This window comes from Corvus hawaiiensis, chromosome 2 (assembly GCF_020740725.1).
Source record: "Corvus hawaiiensis isolate bCorHaw1 chromosome 2, bCorHaw1.pri.cur, whole genome shotgun sequence".
Classification (NCBI taxonomy): Eukaryota; Metazoa; Chordata; class Aves; order Passeriformes; family Corvidae; genus Corvus; species Corvus hawaiiensis.
In genome coordinates this window covers 49229336-49241469 of record NC_063214.1, presented here as the reverse complement: position 1 = coordinate 49241469, position 12134 = coordinate 49229336, and the positions used below count along the sequence as shown (strand labels likewise).

At 39.1% G+C, this 12134-nt stretch overlaps 1 long non-coding RNA gene across 1 annotated transcript in view; it reads left to right on the top strand.

Annotated features, from left to right (window-relative positions):
* Nucleotides 1-11612, top strand: part of LOC125321965 — a 31406-nt gene extending 19794 nt beyond the window's left edge. Inside the window, exon 3 of the long non-coding RNA XR_007201790.1 lies at nt 11557-11612. This is a non-coding gene — a long non-coding RNA (uncharacterized LOC125321965). The remainder of the gene's footprint in view (nt 1-11556) is intronic.
* Nucleotides 11613-12134: the final 522 nt, after the last annotated feature.

Genomic DNA, 12134 nt, shown 5'->3' with positions numbered 1-12134 from the left:
TTGTTTAAAATATGGTGACATAAGACAAAAGGGAATGTCTTTAAACTGAAGGAAGGCCGGTTTAGATATTAGGAAGAAATCCTTTGCTCTGAGGGTGGTGAGACACTAGGACAGGTTTCCCAGAGAAGATATGATGCCCCATCCCTGGAAGTGTTCAAGGCCAGGTTGGATGGGACTCTGAGCAACCTGGTCTAGTGGAAGGTGTCCCTGCCCATGGCAAAGAGGTTGGATCTAGATGATCTTAAAGGTCCCTTCCAATTTTAACCTTTCTATAATTCTATGATTTTATAGTAACTGGGATTGTACCACAAAATCCCTTTGGGTCACATCCTCCATATCAATGCATAGTTTTGTTTCTAAAGGGACAGATTTACAAATCATAAATTAAGCCTTCTTCAGTGTTAGGAGAGGGCCTGGTGGATTTATATTTTAAAGAGAAGAAAAAAAATACATAAACCTGTTCCCAAAAGAGGTTCACCTTCTGTTCTTTCAGCTGTTAGCCTTTTTGTGTTATTCATATTCTTTAAGGAAAGATGATAGAAAATAATACAGATGTTGCACATCAGACTACTTCAGAGTTGTCTGGCTAAAAAGAACATAAATATAATAAAAAGAACAGTAGATATTTGTATTTATTATGGCTTTCTAAGTTATTTCCTTTGGTTACATATCTGTCTAATGATAGATAACCCTTCAAAGCAATTGTAGCTTTGTTTTAATTTAGATTTTAGTATGGACACTTATCTGAATTATCCAAGGTACTTGGATATGCATTACTGGACTGGAAAATTCATGTAAACATAATCTAATAAGATTTCATATGCTTTTTGTTTCCAGAAGCAAGATATTCCATGTAGAAAATGTATCTGGTAGCAAGGGTGACCAGAGATAGCCAGAAGAGCAGTGACAAAAATGAACAAGGGACTGCTATTCCTTGTGAGCTTTGTAAAGGTTGAAATTCTCATTGTTTATCTAACACACTTCACTAGTCACAATGTGTTTTAAAATGGAGCTACACCAACTCTTTTAATAGCATTTTTTTAATCCTCATCTCTCATTCCATCAGCTAACAGAATGACTAGGCTGTTTAACATGGATGGTACTTCTCACTTAACATCTTTAATCAGCAGGCAAACCAATTCCTCTTTCCAAAGGGATGCTGCCCAAGGAAGGGAGGTCAGGACAACTGTCATTTCCACTCAGCTGGAAATGAAGCTTCAGACATCTCATGTAGAGATTCCTACACCTCAGTGAGAGACTGTGAGCTCCTTATATATTCAGTGAAGACAAAAGGACACTTTTTCATATACCTACTTCATGAAGAGAGAGGCATTTCTTTAAAAGTGAGGATTACTCTCCACTGTGGACAGATGAATTCCCATGCTGTGGATGACACTTCACCCAAGAGGACAACAGCAGAAGGTTTTCAGCTTTGAACTTTGTTGCCCATCTGAGTGATGAGCTGTTTCATGCACTCAGGCTTGAGATGTACAGCAGGTCACACGTTAGGAATCGAGGAGTGATTGCTTTAAGCTAAGTAAAATAAACAGTTTTTATTCTATAACATTAACATTTGCAAAGCACTTGATGCAATGGGAAAAGTCCTTCAGAATTTAAATTAGAATGAATAAATTTAGTGTTCAGACTAATTTTAGCGAATATGAGTCTCCCATTCTGAAATAGAGTCCCCTAATATTGCTGGCATGTAAAGGTAAAGAAATGAAATTCAAGAGAGTTCCAGATTTTCAGAAACTTTTTTTAAGTCTGTGTCTCAAGACTAGTGTCCTGCTAATGTGGTCATGGATTAAAATTACATTAAGGACTTCACAAAGTATTTGCTTAATCTGTGACTTTAACAGCCCTGGCAAAGTTGTATTCTCAATTAATGCACCCCTTCCAACCTGCTGGCCTTCTCAGTTTACAATAAAAGATTAAATTCACTAAAGATACCAAGGAGTGGGAAATGAATGGAGTTCAGCTCCAAAGTTTACAGGGAAAATAAATAGAAATATCCATTTCTAGGATTAGAAATATATTAGTTGATTAGTAATTAATTAATAAGGGATTTATCCTATAAAGTACAGATTCTCACTAGATAACAGGAAATATGTCAATTTAGGAGAGAACAAAGTAATCTACCTTGGATGGAGGAAGAGTGTTAAAAATTTTTATAAGTATCTGTAGGGAGAAGATTGAAGGGAAAAGGGAGCAGTTAAGACTCAGGACTGAATGACTAATGACTGAGAAACTGTAAACCATAAAAGAGCTGGTTCTGTGAAGTGATGCTAAGATGTTGCTTGGACTCTCAGCAGAAGTTGCTGTGACACATGCTGAAACAAAAATTTGGATCGAAGAAGGACTAGGCACTAGCTTTAGAGAGGACCTGATAAAGTGTTTATTATTTTTTCCATTTTGTAACACTGTTTGCAGTTTTGAGATGAAGCAAAAACCCTCAGTTTTTTACAGAAGCCTTCACTTATTGTTTTCTACAACCTCATCCATTTACATATGATTCCAAGGTGAAAGGATGAGCACTGAGTACACCATCCTCAAGGAACCGCAAAATTAAGAGCATTTTTTGGTGCTTTGTTGCTGTGAAAGTTTTCGGGGTTCACCGAGGCTGGGATGAACTGTTTCTCCAAAGGTGAAAGAATCAGTTTAGGAGCTGCTGATTCCAGAGGTTAGGTCAGTGGAATGGACTCCTCCACATCACGATCACATCAATGTCTTGTGTTGTAGACAAACAGCTTGTGGCTTCAGGGGCTGTGAACGGGACATCAGCTCTTTCTTACCTTGTCAGCACAGTAAGATGCACTGGCCTAACAGACTCTTCTGAACTTGTGGTTTCGTTTCTGAAGCACTGCAGACCTCTGTGGCTCCTTTGTGGTATCCACTAGGTGAAACTGTACTAGGACTTTTGCTTGGCATCTAAGATGGAAGCTGCTATAAAATTCCTCCTCGGAGCAATATGTAAGTTTGGCAGAACATTACGTTGAGTTGATTTTATACTGAATCTTCCTGTACTAAGATCTATGTTTCTTTGTGATTAAATATTTGTCATTTTAATGATGGAATATGAACAGATGTGTTTAACTTTCATGGCTAATGATCTCTTTGTTTCTGTTTTTAATCCCTGCCTATTACACTAATGGACTCAAATTAGTACAGTGTTCAAGAGGCCATTAAGCACTTTTATAGGACATCAAATGCTAATGGAAATTTCGTATGAAAATTCAAGCATTTTGCTCTTTTACTAGCATATTTGTAGTTTTTATTTCTGAAAAAATAGTTTTCTGTTTTAGAAGAGTTCATCGACTAAAGGATAACTTAAAAAATGTCTCTCAGCTTATTCTGTCATATATGCAAGTATGGATTTATGAAATGTTCTCCTTTGTATGCTTTCTGGAACGTGATACTAACCTTATGGTGGAAATTTAAAACTCTGGGCCTCTTTTCTGAAGAAGCCAAACAGTTCCCTCAGACCTGGTCAATAGCATTATTGTTGTCATAAATAATCATTGTAGGCTAAAGCAAACCTAACCAGGAAAAGTAAAGTCTGGCAATAAATATAATAAACTTTACTCTGAGCTTCCAACAGGTAATCAAATTGTAAATTATTCTAATGAAACACAAGATGATGAGGAATCACATCTCTTGACTAGTAGCTAAATGTCCACTTCCCACTCTCTTTGGTTATCCATTTGGTGTCAGCCTGTCTAATACTTGGAAAGGTTATCCCTATCTCTTTACTACTCGCCAGTTATCTAGGGTGAATCTATATACATGTTTACCAGCAGATGGTCTCATAATAATTACTAGAGTTGCCAGGCCATTTATTCATAACTCCTTCCCTAAGCCACCGACCAGACAAAACACTTTTAAAATTCTTTCTTGCATGTTTTACTCAGAAGACTTAAAAAGGGAATTAGAAAATTAAAGAAAATCTATAACTGGAAAAAACTAGAGCGCAAAATAGAACCCAAATTAATGACAGCAGACAGGCACTCCTGAAATGCAAGAAGGAATGCAGAAGGAGACCCTTTCTGGGCAAATGAAGATTCATGAAAAGTCTGATACCCGTAGGAGATATGTTCTTTCTGGTCCTGCATCATATGTGCTGCATTTACCCAGATCTCATGCATCCTAAGATCCATAAGTGATAAGAGAGGAAGTGTTGGATTTGGCCCAGTAAAATAAAAACCTATGGAATGGTTTCTATAGGAAAGCAGTGAGTCCAGTGCCGCTTGGAAGTCTATAAAATCTTTTATGTTATGGAAAAGGTGAGTAGGTAATGTTTAGTCATCACAGCAGAGGAACTCAGTGAACAGCAGTGATGTTATGAGGCCAAAACCAGAAGTGTTTTCATAAAACATATTGCTAAATTGCAAAGATTGTTGTCAAAGAAGAGTGGCCAGTCCAAAATTTAAATAGATTCACAAAGAGAGCAGACAAATTTATGGAGAATGTTTTTGTAAGTGGGTGTGAAACACAACCAAGAGGTTGTCTGCAATACTCTCTAGACCTCTGATTGACAAAAGCTACAAAGGTTTCTAATGGCAAGCTTTGTCCTCTACAGACCTGTTAGAGATGTCTTCTCTCTAAGCTAGGCATTGTCATTCCTGATTTCCTCATAGAGATGATAGGTTGAAACAAAAGACTCTCCTCGATTTTGGGAGCTGAGGAGCGGACCTAGTACATAACAGAATGATGAATGAAAACGTTCTTAAAATGAACCACTAAAAAAAGAAAAAGATTGAAAGAACAGATTAAAAATGAGGAAATTGTGAAAGGATTATTTCACACTGAAGCTACTTACGGACAAAAGACTAGTGGAATGACCTTGAGAAGATCCGAAGAGACACGAATCAGTGTTTCTTAATCCCACAAGGAGAGCAGAGAGAAGCAAGAAAGAAGATGTAGTTAGAAGCTTGTATGAGGCCTGGTCTACCTATCTACCTGAGGTCCTATCTACCTGATAGCAGTAGGAGGACCTAAGAAGATGTCTAATGCCCTACAAAGGCTTAGGCCTGCCTGAGCCCAACTAGGCTTTCTGTGTCAAGGACGAGAGCCTGAAGGAATTTCTTGGAGGACGGAAACATTATACAAGAGTTAGCCATGATTCATCCCATCAAACACCTGCTCCAGGTCCAGGGGCTGGAGGGAGGGCAACAGACACCTCCCTGCCCATGAGGGGAAAAAGTCTTCTTAGTCCAAAGCAAGCAGTGGATGACACTGTGGGCATAGAGGAGAACTTAGCTCACCAAGGCTGAGAACATCCTCCCTGGTGGGATGACTCGTATCATGCACTCACTGTGTGTGCTGAGAAGAGGCACTGAATGCCACTTCCTCAAACTGTGTGTATTTGTCTTGCCAGGCAGCTATGGAAGCAACCCACCCAAAGGGGAACCTGGCCTACATGAAACCATGAGAGGGCAGGAGGCCACCAAGTGTGGCTAAACCCTGCTGTTGGGCTGCCAGGGACAGCAAACAGATTGGAAGGTGCCCCATGGACCCTCTTTGACAATTCACTCAAGTTAGAGGGAAGTCCAGCTGAACATGCTCTCTTGCCTGTCAAAGCCTATCCCGCAGGACCCAACAGAACTGACTGGATTTAGGGGACAGTAGGTGCCCAAACACTATGGACCCATAGGAAGGAGCCTGAAGACTCTGTAGAAGGACTAGTGATGTTAGTTTCAGAGACCATTGAAGGTGATAGATATTTGGATACAGGTTTTGCAGGCCCTATGGCCATTCAAGGGACCTATGGCTATTCACCTAAGTATTTGCAGAGAGAGATCACCATCAGAAGTCTCTCTTTGAAACCTTTTGCTGTTAGCATCCTTCCTCACTTTTTGGCACTGGCAGAGACACAATTTTTTGGACTAAGGGCTGGATCTGTGGAGTCCTCCAGGCATGAAGTGAACTGACTCCCTCTTTTGCCTTCAGCAGTGAAATAGTCAGATTGCTTTCTAGTCTAGAGACCCCAGAAAATACAGCCTGCAGCCTGTACTCACTGCTGAGAGGATGAACTCTCTTTCCTCTACTGGCCCTTGTTCTAGCCCACCAGTTTCACTTTTTTCTTACATGATTTCCAAGACAAAGCAGCAAAATGAGGTACCCTTCATATGATCAAGCTTATTGGGAGCACTAGTCCTTGTCCTGTAAATCAGGTCATATAGCATCAATTCCCTGCAAAGGTACAAGGACTTGGGTGGACAATCGGCACACATCTTCCTGGAATGTATACAGTGGAGGTTTGTCTTCCTGTTCCTGCGGAAACCTAAGGAAGCGGTTCAATAGCAGCGTAATTGAGAAACTATTTCTCCCTAATTTATGTGTCTGCCCAAGCTCTTGCTTTCAGCCAGGATATGAGAATTTTACAATGAAAATGTCTTCTAATGCTTAAAAATACATTTCTCCTAAAAAAATAAGCATTTCTTTCTGTGGATGCTGCACGATTTATTTTAAGCTTGTAAATATGTGTCATATTCCAGTGAGTTCAATATAGGACAATTTCATATTTGAAGATGTTCAGACAGTTGTGTATTCAGTTTGTATGACATGGTTTTGGTTGTAGGGGACCAAAGAAGCTGTCAGTAGCTTCCCCTGTGTCAGATAGAGCCAGCGCCAGGTGGCTCCAGGACAGACCAAGCCCCTGGCCAAGGCCAAGTCAATCAGTGATGCTGGTAGCACCACTGGAATAGCAGACTTAAGAATGGGAGTGGGGTGAGGGAGAGGAGAGTGAGAATGTGTGAGAGAAACAGCCCTTCAGATACCAAGGCCAGTGAAGAAGGAGGAGGAGATGCTTCAGGTGCCAGAGCAAAGATTCCTCTGCAGCCCATGGTGTAGACCATGGTGAGGTAGGATGTCCCCTTACAGCCCGTGGAGATCCATGGTGGACCAGATATCCACCGGCAGTCTCTGAAGGACCCCACACCAGCACAGGTGAATGCCTGGAGGAGGCTGTGACTCTGTGGGAAATGCATGTTGGAGCAGGCTCCCTTCCCTCATGTGCATCAACTGCACCAATTTGCTTGGTGTCATGGGCAGCCTTGCTGAAGAGGCACTCAACCCCACTATGTCACTGATGAACTTACCTTAAATAATGTTTGTCCCAGTAGGGACTTCTGAAGGGCACCATGGGTTAGTTGTTTCCACTTGGATATTGAACCATTGACTGTAAATCTTTGGATGTGGCCATCCAGACAACTTCTTATCCATCTAACAGTCCATCTATCAAACCCTTTTATCTCCAATTTATTGGCAAGAATGCTGGGACGGACTGTATCAAAGGCCTTACAGAAGTCCAGGTAGATAATTCTTCTCTGTCCACTGATGCAATCACTCCATCATAGGAGGCCATACGTTTGTTTGGCCCTTGCCAAAGCCCTGTTGGCTATCCAATTACCTCCCCGTCTTCAATGTCTTTCCAACTATCTTCCAAGAGGATCTCTTCCATGATCTTACCAGGCACGGCAGTGAGGCTGACTGGTTGCTAATTCCCAGGAGCCTCCTTTTTACTCTTTTTAAAAATTGGTGTGGCACTTTCCATGTTCCAACCACTGGGGACTTCTTTTCTGGGTGCTGGGAGCTATTATGTTTATAAACAGGCAATCTGAGGACACATAATGTAATACCAAAGGACATAATTGCAGTCACTAGCTTAAATGAATGCACTCTAAATCAATCTATAGAATTCTTCAACTATAATCAAAATTCTTTAGATCTGGGCTAAAACTTCTAGATGTTGTAGTACCGTTTGGCATAAAAGATTTAAAATAAAATGAAACGTTATGCATATATATAAAAATAGAAATATGCTGATATTTTTTCAACAGACTAAAAACTTAGCTGGTAAGACAACTAAAAAGATGATAAAAACTAATAGTGCACTACTGAGAATGGACAATCTGAGCTATGCCAGGTAAAGGCTCATTTTCCCAGCAGGATTTTGGGGTTATATTTACTGCTCGAGTGCAGTGCCTGCTGTGTTCTGTAACTAGTGCAATAACAGATCCTGCTGGACTCTACTACAAACACTCCCAATCAATCAACACTGGCTTCTTCCTGTAGCTTTGCTATTAAAAAGCGGAGGCAGTTTTTTAAGAAAAGGCCATTCATGTAATTAAAATAATACTAATAATTTGTAATGAGCACAGTTTAAGGCAAGTCACTAAAAAGCCTATTTTCTTTTAAAAGTTTGGGATAATGGGATGCTACTTATTGATACTTTTGGGACTCACAGGTTTGTTTAAAGAAGTGACCCTCTTTAGTGTATTACCAGTGTGTTGGCAATGCATGCAAGGCAGGAAAACACAGGTATTAAGTGGGTTCTTTTTGTATTGCATCAGTGAGTTTATCTGCATGCATGAAAAAATGTCCTAAACATCATGATCATGAGTGGTGCATAGTAAGGACTGGAGACAACTACTGCAAAAAGCAACTTGTTCAAAATGTAACATCCACTTCACTGGAATTCCACACTCTCAAGTTCAGAAACTGTGGTGTGACAGACTATATGTGGCACAAAAAGCTTATAGAAGATTGGGTTTGAAAGACATAAATGAACCTGAGATTACGCATGTGTTTTTAATTTTTTTTAACTTCAAGAATTTGTGCTGGAATTCCTGTAGCATTCACCCTTTTGTAGAACAAAAGTGCTTTTAAGGGACCAGTCTAATCAAACTTGAAATAAGCAGAGCTGCTGAAATGTATCTCTGTAATTATATGTATTATGTCTGCAAAATGTGAACACCTGAAGGATGTGATGGTCAGCTTGTGCTTTTGAATGTGCTGCAAGAGCTGAATCAATTCAATTAATTACTCTGAATTATCTGCTTGGTCACAAATTCTGCTCTAAATCACATGTTTCTTTTGCTTTACATACTGACATAAGTACAGATGAGGACACACATACATTTTTCTTTTTCTTCTGGATGCTCTTAAATGCCAGTTCTAGCCATCTTTAAAAAGTGTGGGAAAAGGCAGCAGCAGTAGCTGGGGATGTTTGGGGGTGAATTATCTGAATATCTGAACTGATTGCTAAATGACTCAGTGCTGAAGTTTCTCATGTTGATAGACTTGACATTTTTCTATGTAATTTTCTTTAGGCACAGACTCCTAGTAGGAAGGTGATGGCATAATCAGAGAGTGAATTCCAATTAAAGGAGAAAATACTCCAATTTTTTTTTCTCGTTGAGGAAAAAAAATATTTAAGCAAGGACCAGGAAGTATATGAATGCAATATGGTAATCCCTTGTTGCAGAGGAAACAGCAGTATAAGACTTTGGATTACAAGGAAAGCAACTATTAAACAATAGAGTAACAAAGATAAGAAAATAACCCAGCCAGAAGTCAGCTAGGATACATAAAAGTCACTGCCAATTAGCAACAAATAAGAGATTGCACAAAGAGCAGCTGGCCATGGGAACATCCCAAAAGTTGATGAAAAATCCAAGATGTGAAGAGAGTATAGCAAGATAATTTAAAAAAAAAAAAAGTTTATTGCTTTAAAGAAATTGAAACTCTGCAGGGTTAGTGTCATCACATTACCCTAGCACTGAACTTGAAACTGCAAGAGTACAGAACTTCTCCCCAGCGTGTCCAGAACAGCTACATTGTGTAATCCTTGTGGTAGCAAAAATTTCAAAATGAGGTTCTAATTTCAAAAAGAACTTTTTCCCCTCTGATTATATTTTAAAACAATCTTACTTTGTATATGCCTGACTTGTATATCCTCCTCTTACCCTTTTCCTGTGCAAAAATCATGGAGGAATTATCCTGTTTGGTGTAAGTAAAAGTACATTTACATCTTTGAGAGCTGGATGAAAAACTGAGAAAATAAAGCAGAGACAGATGCAAGCTTAGTACTGTAAGAGTAGTAACCCCAGTAACACCTGAGAGTGTCTGTATTAAGCCTTAATTCAGAACCAAACCTGAAGGAAAATTTTATTTTCTATTCTTGAAATTGAAACTAGTGTGCCAATACTATGTACAAACCTGATCTTTTACCAAGCCATAAAACCTAGTTTACTTTAGGTTTTGGGAAGTGCAGGCAGGCTTTCGAGGACTTTGGTCACCAAATCTTTACATGACAGCATCCCAAACCTTGTAGGTGCAACAGAATAACCATTTACATTTTCCTGAGCATATTAATTTATAAAGTGGAACTGAAAAGGTAGCAAGAAATAGCTATCTAATGAAGAAATGCTGTTTTGTCTGTAAAGACTCTATGCTTGTTTTTCTAGCACTTTTTTGTGACTTCTCCACTGGCCAATGAAATAACTAGGAATGTTTCTGCTAACTTCAGTTAGTGTGGGCGTGTTTTGTGTATATCAATTAGCTGTAGTAGTATATTGTGCAAAACTGCATGATTTCCTTTCAATTTGCCACATCCCACTGGGTCATATAACCAGAGCTTTCCAGCAATTAAATATAATGAATAATAATAATACTCACAGTTTCAAAACTCACACCTAGTGATTTCTGATACTTGAAAGACAAAGCCTAACACAACCATCCCAGACAACAGCACAAGTTAATAGCATAGAGTCTTTACAGACAAAACAGCATTTCTTCATTAGATAGCTATTTCTTGCTACCTTTTCAGTTCCACTTTATAAATTAATATGCTCAGGAAAAAATCTGGAATTTGAAGGTATAATTTACTCAGGAGAAAACCCAGATTTTTCCTTCAAGTTTGCTTGCCTTATGCTCTATTCAGTCTCTCTCAAAAGTAATTAATCTGGCTCAATTTTTAGAGCTGGAAATACAAGACTTCACCCCACTTTAATCTTTTTATCCTCATTTTCGCACAATTCATTTTGTATTTAGCCTAGGTTCCTTAGGTGAAGTGTTTATGCTAATTCAACTGCTAAAGTTGCATCGGTAGCTAATACATGTCAGAAGCTTCTCCTATGCTATATCTATTGTAGAGGCGTTAATAAGATATTGATTGTCCTGACAATTTTCTCCATTTCATCCTTTACAATTTCAGGGTTGTTATTTATTCATTTGTGTAGACATCTACACCAAGACGAGCAGAGAGATGGAGTCCCTCTCCTACAAAAATAGTCTGAGAGGGCTGGAGTTGTTCAGCTTGGAAAAGAGATGGCTCCTGGGAGACCTTATGTCAGCTTTTCAGTACTTGGGAGAGCAAATTTTTACAGAGGCAGGTAGTGATAGGACAGGGGGCAACAGACTGGATGATAGGAAGAAATTCTTTACTCAGAGAGTAGTGAAGTATTGGAACAGGTTGCTCAGAAAAGCTGTGGGTGGCCCATCCCTGGAATTGTTCAAGGCCAGGCTGGATGGGGCTCTGAGCAACCTGGTCTAGTGGAAAGTGTCCCTGCCCATGTCAGGGGGTTGGAACTGGATGATCTTTAATGTCCCTTCCAAGCCAAACCATTCTATGATTCTATCATTTTCTTCATCTATTTTCATTTTAAATACTACTGCAAGTGTGACTGTGGTAAAGGAGATGATAAAGGGATCATTTACCATAGTTAGCAACTCATCCAGAGTAGATTTTAAACCATTTGTGCTGTCTTTCCCCAGCTATGCTAGTACCTCCTGGATCTATAAAGCTCTGCATCCATGCATGCAAGTTGGTGAGTATGCTGTTGCTCTTCTTTAAAAATGTATATTACATATGTAGAGGCACTCTTCACTACAGCTCAGCAGACTTGATGGTTGCCTTTGAAATTTTTTCCATGTGTATTTCATTAAGAGGAAAACATGATGATTTGATTGACAGTGATTAGCTAGAACATGTGAATCACCTAGCAAGCATACTCAGCAATTTATTCAAAGCAACAATTTCAGCCATTTTTAATTGGTCAGTCAATATATGCTGCCTGAGAAGATGCACACCCATGCAGTGAAGTTAGTCTTACTGAAAACAGGCTTTCTTTTTTTAGCTGCATTTTGCAGACCTTTCAGAAGTAATCCATGCTTCCAAGACTGGATGGCTTACAGATTGAAAATCCTTCATAAAATCAATTTCTTCAGACTCAGTGGACAAATACAACTTTATTTTCTTTAATAATAGAATGGCAAAGTCATAAAATACTGTAAAATAATTGACTAGCTAATTCTTTTTTTTTTTTTTTAGAACAGGCTTTTTCTAGAAGGAG